Source organism: Kogia breviceps, chromosome X (genome assembly GCF_026419965.1).
Source record: "Kogia breviceps isolate mKogBre1 chromosome X, mKogBre1 haplotype 1, whole genome shotgun sequence".
Lineage (NCBI taxonomy): Eukaryota > Metazoa > Chordata > Mammalia > Artiodactyla > Physeteridae > Kogia > Kogia breviceps.
The window spans coordinates 48,562,782-48,576,440 of record NC_081330.1 but is presented as its reverse complement, the minus strand read 5'-3'; the positions used below and the strand labels follow the sequence as shown (position 1 = coordinate 48,576,440).

At 38.2% G+C, this 13,659-nt stretch overlaps 1 protein-coding gene and 1 non-coding gene across 5 annotated transcripts in view; both read left to right on the top strand.

Annotated features, from left to right (window-relative positions):
- DIAPH2 (diaphanous related formin 2) overlaps positions 1–13,659 on the top strand; it is an 886,560-nt gene that overhangs the window by 28,826 nt on the left and 844,075 nt on the right. The gene's annotated exons all lie outside the window — the stretch shown is intronic.
- Positions 504–576, top strand: TRNAG-CCC (transfer RNA glycine (anticodon CCC)). The gene has a single exon. It is a non-coding gene; the product is annotated as a tRNA-Gly (tRNA).

Below are 13,659 nucleotides of genomic sequence, written 5' to 3'. Positions count from 1 at the left end.
GGCATTTTAGCAAGTATTTCTTAAGTATATATTGAATGAATGAATGAGTAAATAAATAAATTGCATCAATTTTTTTCCATGATGGTTGATAATTGTTTTGATTTGGCAAGTTTATTTTGCTTGAAGAATTTTACCTAGAAGACTGCAGAAAAAATAGGCAAAACCATTTGAAACTTTAGGTTAGAAGAGATGAGCCACAAAAGTTCTCTAAACCCCAAAGTCTGTGTCTCTGTGTTTATCCACACATAGGTACACATACTTGTGTATGTGTATTTTTAAGCACTAAAAATAGCATGTTTTCAAGCAAATTAATCAATTTGTGATGGCTGTTTACCAAGCAAAGAAAATTATTAGGTAATTCTTTTGGAGAAGTGTGTCGTTATTAAACAAGAGAGAATTCCTGACTTCTCTTAAGTGCCATGAATGGTTAAACCATGAAGTGGAAAGTTCTGTGTATTTTATAAAAATCATTGTATTAAAACTTAGTTTGCATTCTTAGGACTTCCCTGGTGGTCCAGTGGTTAAGACTCCGCACTCCCAATGCAGAGGCCCCAGGTTCGATCCCTGGTCAGGGAACTAGATTCCACGTGCATGCCACAACTAAGAGTTCGTGTGCCGCAACTAAGAGTACACATGCTACAACTAAGAAGTCCACAGACCACAAGTAAACATGCCTCAACAAAGGTCTTGCGTGCCACAACTGAGACCTGGTGCAGCCCAAATAAATATATAAATACATATTTAAAAAATAAAATTTAGCTAGCATTCTTATAGGATAAATGTATACTGCACAATAAAAAATACATATAATTTAAATCTTAAGACTTGTATGTACTTTATTTTTGATAATCATTTGATGATATTTTAACCTGAAAAAAAAATATCTATGGAGCAAAGCATCCATTCGAATCATTCACTTTTGTGCACCACAATATCCTTGCAGTTGAAAGTGAATTTCAGAACAAAGATTTTCAATTCAGGGCAACAATTATTGAATAATGATGCAAGCTATTAATGGAGCCAAATCTCATTGAAAGTCACACTCTAGGGACACTGATTGCAAAACTTCACTTGTTTTGGCTGGATTATATATGCTTCCACATGGCAATATCGATTAAACAGTGAAGATTGATTCTCTGTCATCATTGGAATTAAGCAGTCATAGTTAAGAGGAAGTGGGACATGTGTAAGATGTAATGTGATGCTTTGCCTCATGTTTATTTCTATTTTAAGCTTCCATGACCTAAGCCAGAGTATTTTTCGAGAAGTTTGATACATAATTAAAATGAGTGTCTTCATGTTTGATTATTGATGAGAAAAGATGGAGGGTTTGAGGGAGTGACTGCTACTCAGTGTATATTTAAACATAGCCAAAAGTAGGAATCTTATCACAGAAATTACTTCATAAACATAACATTCCTCCATTGTCTCCTTTACTTTTGGACTATCTTTTTTATTTTTTTTTAAATGTCTTCTGACATGGCTCCAAAACAAAAGGCACAACCTAGACCCTTTTATGTATTTTGGGTACTGTTCTTTTGAACTGGGTCAACCATAAAACTCTTTCAGTCATCTGGTTAGGGTGTAAAACCTGTTCTGTCAAAGTGTTAAAAAAATCTCAGATTGCAGATGATAAACTAAGGCTATAATAGATTAAAGTCCACAAATCCTTGTAAATACGTTCAATTATTGTCCCTCAGTATGGTCACCCTGGGTGATAGGTGTTTTGTTTTTATTTTGTAATGATGCTGCTACCATTTTCTCAGAATGCCTTTTGGAATGTTTGGAAACTATATTCAGAACCAGTTTATAAGAGACATAGAAAGCCACATTCAAGGTCACATTTTACTTTTGAGTCTGACATATATTTGAGTGCCTGCATTGGTAATCAGATTTTACGATATTTGAAAGGGAACAGGTGATTTGAATATGTACATTCTAGTATATTAAAGAATAAATTCAGTCCTGTTATTTTTTTTCATACCTTGTAAATGGAGGTAAGTTGGTTACTTAGTCATTTATCTATCTGTCTATTCTATCAATCTATTTAAATAGCTTTATTGAAGTGTAATTGACATACAACAAACCAGACATATTTAAAGTGTACATCTTGCCAAGTTTTGCATATGTGCACACTGTGAAGCCATCACCTCAATCAAGATAGTGAACATGTGGGACTTCCCTGGTGGCACAGTGGTTAAGAATCTGCCTGCCAACACAGGGGACACGTGTTCGATCCCTGGTCTGGGAAGATCCCATATGCCGCAGAGCAGCTGAACCCGTGCGCCACAACTACTGAGCATGTGCTCTAGAGCCCACGAGCCACAACTACTGAAGCCCGCGTGCCTAGAGCCCGTGGTCCCCAACAAGAGAAGCTACTGCAGTGAGAATAGTAGACCCCGCTCTCTGCAACTAGAGAAAGCCTGTGCGCAGCAACAAAGACCCAACACAGCCAAAAATAAAATATAATAATAATAAGAAGAAGAATCTAAACCTTTCAAAAAAAAAAAAGATAGTGAACATGTATCCACCCCTTCCCACAAAGGGGTTATGCCCTTTGTGAGTCCCTCCTTTTCCCCTTCGTCCTAAACCAAGAATTGGTTTGCATTTTCTCTCAGTTTTCTGAAAGCATTTCTATATAATTGATTTTGGTAGAATACACCAGTGAAGCCATAGTGTGGTGGGTCTTCTGTCTCTTTTTTAAAAAATCAGTTTTATGGATCTTCTTTTTTTTTTTTTTTTTTTTATGGATCTTCTTAAACAACTTTTGGTTTTATTGATTTTTCCTATATTTTTCTATTTTATTGATTTCCATTTTGACTTATGATTTCCTTTCTTCTGCTTGCTTTGGGTTTCAGTTGCTCTTCTTTTTCTATCCGTTTAAAGCAGCAGCTAAGGTCATTGATTTGAGAACTCTCTTATTTTCTAATATAAATTTTTTTGTTATAGATTTCCCCCTAGTTCTTGCTTTTGTAGCATCCCACAAATTCTGATATGTTGTGATTTTCTTTTCCTTTAGTTCAAAATACTTTCTAATTTCTCTTTTGCTTTCTTCTTTGACTCATCTGTTATTTAGAAGTGTATTTCATTCCAAATATTTGGAGAATTTCCAGAAATCTTTGGTTTTGATTTCTAATGTAATTGTACTGTGGTCAGAGAATATACTTTGTATGATTTGAATACTTTCAAGTTTATTGAGACTTTGTGGTAAATGTACCATGTGTACTTGAGAAGAATGTGTATTCTGTTGTTGGGTGGAATATTCTAAAAATGTCAATCTGATCATGTTGATTGATAGTGTTCAACTCCTCCATATTCTTGCTGATTTTCTGTCAACTTGTTTTACCAATTATTGAGAGAGGGATATTGAAATCTCTGACTATAATTATAGATTTGTCTGTTTCTCCTCACACTTCTATCAATTTCTACTTCATGTATTTTGAAGTTCTGTTATTACAGGCATAAATATTTGAATTGTTATATTCTTCTGATTCATTGACCCCTTTATCATTATGAAATGACCTTTTTATCCCTGGTAATATTTTTTTTGCTGTGAATTCCACTTTGATATTAAAATATAGCTACTCTAGCCTTCTTTTGACTTGTGTTAGCATGGTTTATCTTCTTCCATCCTTTTATATAACATGTCTTTCCTTCCTCCCCGCTAGCTGCTTTTAATATTTTCTCTTTATCACTAGTTTTCAGTAATTTGATTAAGATGTGCCTTTGTGTAGTTTTCTTCATGTTTCTTGTGCTGGGATTCATTGGGCTCTTTGGATCAGTGGGTTTATAGTTTTTTAAAAAACATATCTGTAATATTTTTAGCCATTATATCTTTAAATATTTGTTATTCACCCACCCTCTTTTCCTTTGGGATTTCAATTACACATATATTTGATTACTTGAAATTGTCCCTCATGTTACTGATGCTCTTTTCATTTTTATTTGTTTTGTTTCTTTTTTCTCTGTTTTTCATTTTGGATAGCATGTGTTTCATTTCTACAGCATATGTCTTCAAGTGCACCGATCTTTCCTACTGCAATGTCTAATTTGCCATTAATCCTATCCAGTGAATTTTTCTGCTCAGACATTGCAATCTTCATCTCTAGAAGTTCAATTTGGGTCTTTTTTATATCTGCCATATCTCTACTTAACTTTTAAAACATATGGAATGCAAGTTAAAAAGTAACTTTTAGTGTCCTTATATGTTAATTTTAACAGCTGTGTCAGTTCTGGGTCAGTTTTTTTTTCTTCTTCATCATAGGTCATATATTCCTGCTTTTTTACCTGCCTGGCAGTATTTGATCAGATGCCAGATTTTGTGAATTTTACCTTGTTGGATTGTGGATATTTTTGTATTGCTATAATTATTCTAGAGTGTTGTTCTGGGATGCAGTTAAGTTACTTGGAAACAGGTTGATCCTTTTGGGTCCTGCTTTTAAGATTTGTTTGGCAAGACCAGAGCAAGGTTTAGTCTAGGGCTAATTATTCTCTTACTACTGAACAAGAGGCTTCTGAGAGCTCTATGCAATGCCTCATTAATTATGAGGTTTTCCATTCTGGCTGGTAGAAACAGGTTTTCTTCCCGGCTCTGTGTGAGTGCCAGGCAATGTCCTCTCTCTGAGCTTCTTGGATGGTTCTTTCTTTTCCCATCCTCAGGTGGTTTTCTTACATACATGCACCATTCAACACTCTACTGAACATGAGGGGTGGACCTCCACAGGTCGGCTAAGTTTTGTCTCTGTGTAGCTTTCTCCTTTCTGACACACTGCCTTGTGAACTCCAGCAGTCTAGTATCCCTGGATTCTCAATTCGTCAACTCAGGTGGTTGGTCTGTAGAGCTTTGCCTGGGTCCCTTCCCTGAGCCACGACCTGCCCACTCTCTCAAGGCAGTATGTGGGGGCAATTGTAGGGCTTGCCTCATTTTTTCTTACTGTCTTTGGGGGGTCACTGGACCTTCTTGCCTGATGTCTAGTGTCTTGAAAACCATTGTTTGAAATATTTATGTCTCTCTTTTTTTGGGGGGGAGGGTTGTTTCAGGCAGGATGGTAAGTCTAGGCAGAACTGGAAGTCCTAGACACATTGAAAAAGACCAAACCGGTTTGACATAGCTAATTAAAGTGATTGAGATTTTTATGGTTCTCTTTTTCGCTACCTCTTGCCCCACCCCAGCACCTGGTCAGTCTTGGCTGAATGTTAACCAACCTCTTGCAACTTTTTTACTTATAATCTCTTGGATTTAGGTCAAAACTGCCTACCCAACAATTACTTTACCTCAATCTGGCAGTCTCCTTTTATTATGGTCAATAGTTGTTTGGCAATTCCTTCCTTTACTGAGCTGGGTTAGTTCAGAGAAATTGCATACATAAAGGCTTGTCCCAGTTTCCAAATTTTTTCCTCCTAACTGTTCTCTTCTTGGTCATGTGATACATCTATTCCTTTCTGGTTGTTTATTACAACAACCTTTCCAGCGTTCGTCAAAATTTTATCCTTCTGGGCTCACATATCAAAGTCTCCAGCTGAAGCATGTATCATATTTTTACTAGAAACTTAGAACAGAAACAGAATTTTAGTGCTAAGGAGAACCTTGCAGTTTATCACTTATACGTAAGGAGATTGAGAGTGTACTTCTCAGTCTCTCTAGTAAGCTGCCGTTGATGTTTTGCCATGTCACACAATATTTAAGATATTTATTTTCGTCCGTGATTTTTTTTTAAAAAAAATAATTTATTTATTTATTTGGCTGTGTCTGGTCTTAGTTGCAGCATGTGGGATCTAGTTCGCTGACCAGGGATCAAACCTGGGCCCCTTGCACTGGGTGCGTGGAGTCTTAGCCACTCGACCACCAGGGAAGTCACCATCCTTGATTATTGTAAACATTGAGACATAACCTTTTTAGAATGCTTTAAATACATAATATAATTTAGGGATTATTTTATTAGTATAACCTCGCATATTCTTTAAGCTGGAACATTCTCATTGGTCCTGTTGACAGGGAGAAGTGAAGGCAGAAGAAAATCCAAGTCACTGTTCACTAAGAACAAGTGTTACATTTGTCCTGTGTGGTCACATCAGCATGGATTTTGGCAGAAAATTCCCCATCAATTTGACAGATTTTATTCGTGATAAATGTACTTCTGGAGGGCTTGCAACAAACCACTCAATTATAAATGGATATTTCTGAAGTAATCCTTTCTAATTCATTTTCAGTTCCAGGTTTTTCCCCCTCCCTTGAAACTGTACCCTTTAATGATTTATTTAAAACATATTGGATGTAGAGACTAGTAGCATATTAAATACATGATCTCATTTTGTACTGGTTTTCCCCCTCCTGTTTCCATTTAGTAAGACTGTTAAGTTTGTGGTTCTACCTTCTTTCTGGAATTCAAGGGAAGCTTCTGTTTGACAAAGCTAGGTCAAAGGGAATGAATTCTTCATTGTTGACCGTCTCCTAAATTTATATTCCAATTGTCAAGTCCTTGAGGGATTAAGTTAAAATACTCATCTTGTATGTTGCTGAAACTAAATTTAGGGGGATGAAAGCAGAAACTGGGAAGGTTTTTAATCTCTGTTGTAGGGCTTATTATGTTAGATGGGAGTACCTAATTCTTTTTCTACATAATTTAAATAAAGAGAATAAACATTTTAATGCAAATCCAAACTGAGAATTCATTTTATAGAGATCATTAACATTTATTTCGTGAAGTTTTCCTTCTGTATTTTTAAAATGCAAACACCATGGGAACATCTTCTCATATGTGCTCATCAGTGCATTTTTGTCACATACTGACTATTTTGTATTTTACAGTTGGTTAGTCAAGTGCTGACTAATGAACACCTGAAAAGGTCTGTGTGTTATTGGTGTCAGAAAATAAATTCAATAGCTTTTATACACAAGCTGAGTCATACCAGCTGAGTTCATGTGAGTGATCAGGGAGGCATGTGACCTTTGTGCTCCATAGCTCTCTGCTTGAATTCTGAAAGTAAACTATGTAAATGACCTAAGATGTCAGTTTAAAAACTTCCCTTGGTTTTCAGCTATTGAAGATGGTAAGATGCTGCCATCTGTACTGTGATGGATCACACCACCCCTAGTTCTATGTTTGCTAATTACTTTGTGAAGGTATATTGTTAGCTGGCGTGGCAATACTGCATACAGGTCAGAGAACATTATAAAATGGTTTTGTTTAAGTTCTGTGTCCCTAGGGTTTCTAATCAGTAAAATGGGGATAATACTAATATCTACATTACAGGTTTGTTATGGGGATTAATTAATTAAACCAAAGCACTAAGAATAGTGCCTGGCACATAGTAGGTTCTCAGTGAATCTTAATTAGTAGCACTAAGAGTAGTGATGGTCTCTCTTTAGGTCTAGCTTTTCTTTCTTTTTGTATACACATGATTAATTAACACCATTCCTTGTTAAATGGTCACCTCTACAATTTGGCAGTTAAAGAGAGTCTCATTCATTTCTATCCGTTCCTCCCACTCCCTGCCCCTCCCTCTCCCTCTCATTTCTTCCCCCTCCTTCCCACTTTCCCTCCCTCCCTGCTTCCCTCCATTGCATTTCTTGGACTTGTTGCTGTCTAGCTGAAGCAGTAGTAATAGACTCAGGATGTAAATATTGCACTTTGAACTGTAGCAGTTTGATTAGAAGATAGAATTTGAAGCCATGTATCCAGAAGAGGAAAAGAGATGCAGATGTCTCTTTCTTTGGTTTCTAATTTATGTTTTTATAAAATTCAGATTAAATTTTGCAATGTATTTAAACATTGATTTTAAAAATAAACTTCCTATTTGTTTCTTGTTATTTTATTCCCCCACCTAACAAGCAACCAGGTAACTAGGGGGAGGGCGGAGGTCATTTTCCAACACCCCCCCCCCAGGGTTTCTGAATATGTAACTTCCAGAGGTGTGTATTTATAATAATTCCTTCCTGAATGATCCCCTCGTCCATCAACACACACACACTTTTTGTTGGCCTCATAGGTAGGGATGTGGGTAAACTTAATCAGCTAGTCTGGTTGGTCAGTAGAAACCATAGAGATCACAGATATTTCTTAGGATATGTTTAAGTGAATGTTATGACTATGTTTTGAAGGTTAACTGTTAATTTCACGTTTTTTAGGGTGCTGGTAATTCTTTGCTCATCTGGATTTTTCTCTGTAGATTTATTTTCTTGGTTTTAAAATTCTTCTATATTGTTCTCTTTGATTACTAACTTCCTAACCCCCCACCCTCTTGCCCTCTAGCTGAGTTGGCTGTGGTGGCCCTAAATGCCTATTATATGCTCTCTTTTCTAAGGTCAGCCCTGTTTTTTCTTTGGCTACTGATATTTCTTTAGCTGTCATTGAGTTCTTAGGTGCTCTTATTTCTCTGATATGTGATCTATATATTGTTTAAGAGCATTGACTTTGGAGAATAACAAATCTGGATTATCTTGCTTCCATCTTTTAACATCTGTGAGCCATGATTAAGTTAAATTATATCTATAAGCCTTGGGTTCCCCATTTGTAAAATGGGGATAAATAATGGAATGTACGTTAAGGGTTGTTGCATAAATTAAATCTTCAAATATATGTAAAAATGCTTAGTATGGTACCTGGAACATAGTTACCTCTCAATAAATGATAATTATAATTATGCTTTTGTTGTTGGCATCCATATTATGGCTTCCTATCCCTTCTCCTCTCTTACCATTTCAGCTTTGTGACAACCAGTGTTCTGTCTCAGAGGTTCTTTATGTGATGGACGGTTCCAGTGGTGGGAAGGGCTATTATCAAACCTGAGAGAGATCCTATTTAAATTGAGAGATTACCAGCTTCCAGTAATTCATTTAAGAAATATGTAGCTGCTCCAAGGGCCATTAGCTAGGTACTGTATAGTGAATTTGAGGGATTTGGGGACTGATCAAGGAAAATAGATATGACCACAAGATGACAGTAGTACACAGTGAGCTTTATTTGGGTGATGCTTTGGCAGATTTGCAGTGGGGGAAGCCCCCTCATAAGCCTGAGACCTTCCAGAGACAACAGCAGGGGGTCACTCACTACCCAGAAGGGGAGGAGGGCAAGGGAATACCTTGGGGTGAGGAGGATCAGAGAGGGAGCATATGTGTCTAGGTGATGTCCCTCAGCAGCACAATGGGGAATCTTTGGGCCAGAGAGCTCCAGAGGACAGCAGTGATTGCAGTATTTTATGGCTACAGGGATTATTTTATCTTTGGCCAGCAGATGTTGGGGGTAGTTTCACAGTGTATGCGAACCAGGCAGGTTCTAATGGCTGAAAAATCTGCTTATTGGGGTGATATTTAAAACAATTGGATGTGTAGAAATTTGCATTTGGTACCTGTGGACTTTTAATGGGTCTTAGCTGCTGTAAAAAGGTAGACAACATAGGGCCAGTATACAGAGGCCATCTTTTACCCACTTATATCACATACCCCAAACTATTTAAGAGCCAGTCCCTACCTTAGGAAATTCATACTTTCTAGTGGGAAATTACATACTTTGATAAAATGCTATAATCAAGGTTTGAACTAAGACCTTGGGAGTGACATCAAGAAAGATACCCTCTAGGAATTAAAAAAAAAAAGTACCACTTTTGTGATGTTTCCAGGTTCTTTAAAGCATACTCTCACCAAAGTAAGCACTCAACATCATTGGCAGACACCATGTTTCATTGACTTTTGAGTTTTACAACTTTGCCTCCCTTTTAATGTCTATGGCTTACATGTTCATGTTTAGTCACTGTAGCTTTGGGCCTACATAAAGTTTCATTTCTGCATTTCATGTAAAAGAAAATGTCTCTCTTAGCACATTATATTATGTTATTACTAGAAAGGGAGGAGGTCATTCTAGTACCTTCCTAAAATAAATGGTTACTGTTTAAAAACTCACCTAGGAAGGCACTTGTGCATAGTTTGTGAAATTTGAGATATTAAGAACTCAGTGGATATCTGGAAATGGAGAGATTTTTCAACTTGGTAGGTCAGGTTTGTACTTGAACAGATTCACTGTAAGTACTCTAGAGGCAGCCTTTATGAAGAGAGTTAGGTCCCAGGACAATTTTTTTTTTTTTTAATGGAAGGAGGGGGGCTGTATATTGCCCTTGGTTTCCCAGTTAAGATATCCCAGGAGCTTGAACCCCTCCTGTGGTACTCTCTAAACCCTTATACTGAAGTAAGTGACCAGTTGTCTCTCATCTATTCCCTTAAGTACCATTGCTAGGGTAGCTAGCCCTGCCTGCAGAAGGGGAAAACCAAGTTTTTCACATCCTGGGTTAGAATGTATATTTTCTACAGAAAGTGTTTCAAAGGAGGATGCAGTTGGAATACTACTACTAGTGCTAATCTGAAAGGGTATTATAGATGAAATAAGAGTTTGTAAACAGAGTTGGGAGTTCAACCATCATTGAGAACTTTGTCTCTGTAGCAAAATATAGTAGCAGAACTGAGTCTATATGTTGCTTCAGGGCTATAAAGGGCCCATGTATGTCCAAACTTCAATATTATTGGTGACATTGATGTTAAATAAGTAATTTTGTTAAAAATAAGTATAACATTGTTAGCAAATAGAATGATACTTGAAGAGAACTCAAGGAATTTTGTAAAAAACCTGGCTATGGTTTTGATGCTGGCTCCTTAATTTGGGGCTAGAACTCATGACAATACAATCAGAGAAATTCTATAAATCTTAAAGCACACCTATATTTGTACTTCAGTGATCTACTGATTATAAATCTTTCCGTCAGTTGCATAGCAACATTTTTCAACCTTCCCAATCTCTAATTGACTAACCTGTTATGAAGCCAAATTACTCAGCAGTGAGGAAAATAGAAATTTGAACAAATGTTATTAAAATAAGTTCAGAACTTCTCAAATTACCCTTTATAACTTAGACTTTCTCTGTTTTCTCAAAGAGCACCTCTCACTGAGTCTGAGTGTTATTGGCAAGTTTAACATGGCTGGAGTGTTATGAGCAGAGATGTATATGTATCTCTTACTGGTTTTTAGGCACCCCCAGGAAAGAACTTGATTCTGCTGGTCAGCAGCCTTTGTTGGTCAAACAATTGCTGAAGAGGTTAATAGCCCCATCATATTTTCCAGCTTTGTGTAACATGTGATCTATATACTGATGGATAGGAGACACCACTGTTGTCTTAAAGTCTAGGTGAAAAGGGAAAAAAAGAATTTTTAAAAAAATAACTTTATTTTATTTATTTATTTTTGGCTGCATTGGGTCTTTGTTGCTGTGCACGGGCTTTCTCTAGTTGCAGTGAGCGGGCGCTACTCTTTGTTGCAATGTGTGGGCTTCTCATTGCAGTGGCTTATCTTGTTGCAGAGCATGGACTCTAGGCGCACAGGCTTCAGTAGTTGTGGCTCACGGGCTTAGTTGCTCCACAGCATGTGGGATCTTCCTGGACCAGGGCTTGAACCCATATCCCCTGCATTGGCAGGTGGATTCTTAACCACTGTGCCACCAGGGAAGCCCCAAGAACTTTTTTTAAAAAAAATTATTTATTTTATTTATTTTTAGTTTTGGCTGCATTGGGTCTTTGTTGCTGCACACGGGCTTTTCTCTAGTTGTGGCGAGTGGGAGCTACTCTCCGTTGCAGTGAGCAGGCTTCTTATTGCGGTGGCTTCTTTTGTTGCTGAGCATGGGCTCAGTAGTTGTGGCTCACGAGCTTAGTTGCTCCATGGCATGTGGGATCTTCCCTGGCCAGGGCTTGAACCCGTGTCCCCAGCATTGGCAGGCAGATTCTTAACCACTGCACCACCAGGGAAGCCCCCCAAGAACGGTTTTTAACATCAAAATTGTTTGACTGAAAAGTGTCTGTGATTTTGCAATATTAAAAAAAAAAGAGACTCCCTCTTGTGAGAACACCAGAATCACAACTAGCTGCTGGACAGTCATTGCTAGGAAGACACTGGAACTCACCAAAAAAGATACCTCACATCCAAAGACAAAGGAGAAGCCACAATGAGACAGTAGGAGGGGCACAATCAGAGTAAAATCAAATCCCATAACTGCTGGGTTAGTGACTCACAGACTGGAGAACACTTATACCACAGAATTCCACCCACTGGAGTGAAGGTTCTGAGACCCACATCGGGCTTCCCAACCTGAGGTCCAGCAACAGGAGGAGGAATTCCTAGAGAATCAGACTTTGAAGCCTAGTGAGATTTGATTGCAGGACTTCGACAGGACTGGGGGAAACAGAGACTCTACTCTTGGAGGGCACACACAAAGTAGTGTACATATTGGGACCCAGGGGAAGGAGCAGTGACCCCAGGGGAGACTGAACCAGACCTACCTGCTAGTGTTGGAGGGTCTCCTGCAGAGGTGGGGAGTGGCTGTGGCTCACCATGAGGACAAGGACACTGGCAGCAGAAGTTCTGGGAAGTACTCCTTGGCGTGAGCCCTCCCAGAGTCTGTCATTAGCCCCACCAAAGAGCCCAGGCAGGCTCCAGTGTTGGGTTGCCTCAGGCCAAAGAACCAACAGGGAGGGAACCCAGCCCTACCCATCAGCAGTCAAGCGGATTAAAGTTTTACTGAGCTCTGCCCACCAGAGAAACAGCTCTACTCACCACCAGTCTCTCGCATCAGGAAACTTACACAAGCCTCTTAGACAGCCTCATCCACCAGAGGGCAGACAGCAGAAGCAAGAAGAACTACAATCCTACAGCCTATGGATCAAAAACCATATTCACAGAAAGATAGACAAAATGAAAATGCAGAGGGCTATGAACCAGATGAAGGAACAAGATAAAACCCCAGAAAAACAACTAAATGAAGTGGAGATAGGCAACCTTCCAGAAAAAGAATTCAGAATAATGATAGTGAAGATGATCCAGGACCTTGAAAAAAGAATAGAGGCAGAGATCGAGAAGGTGCAAGAAACGTTTAACAAAGACCTAGAAGAATTAAAGAACAAACAAACAGAGATGAACAATACAATAACTGAAATGAAAATTACACTAGAAGGAATCAATAGCAGAATAACTGAGGCAGAAGAATGGAGAAGTGACCTGGAAGACAGAATGGTGGAATTCTCTGCTGTGGAATAGAATAAAGAAAAAAGAATGAAAAGAAATGAAGACAGCCTAAGAGACCTCTAGGACAACATTAAACGCAACAACATTCACATTATAGGGGTCCCAGAAGGAGAAGAGAGAGAAAGGACGAGAGAAAATATTTGAAGAGATTATAGTCGAAAACTTCCCTAACATGGGAAAGGAAATAGCCACCCAGGTCCAGGAAGCACAGCGAGTCTGATACAGGATAAACCCAAGGAGAAACACACTGAGACACATAGTAATTAAATTGGCAAAAAATAAAGACAAAGAAAAATTATTGAAAGCAGCAAGGGAAAAACGAAAAATAACATACAAGGGAACTCCCATAAGGTTAACAGTTGATTTCTCAGCAGAAACTCTACAAGCCAGAAGGGAGTGGCATGATATACTTAAAGTGATGAAAGGGAAGAACCTACAACCAATATTCCTCTACTGGGCAAGGATCTCATTCAGATTCAATGGAGAAATCAAAAGCTTTACAGACAAGCAAAAGCTAAGAGAGTTCAGCACCACCAAACCAGCCCTACAACAAATGCTAAATGAAATTCTCTAAGTGGGAAACACAAGACAAGAAAAGGACC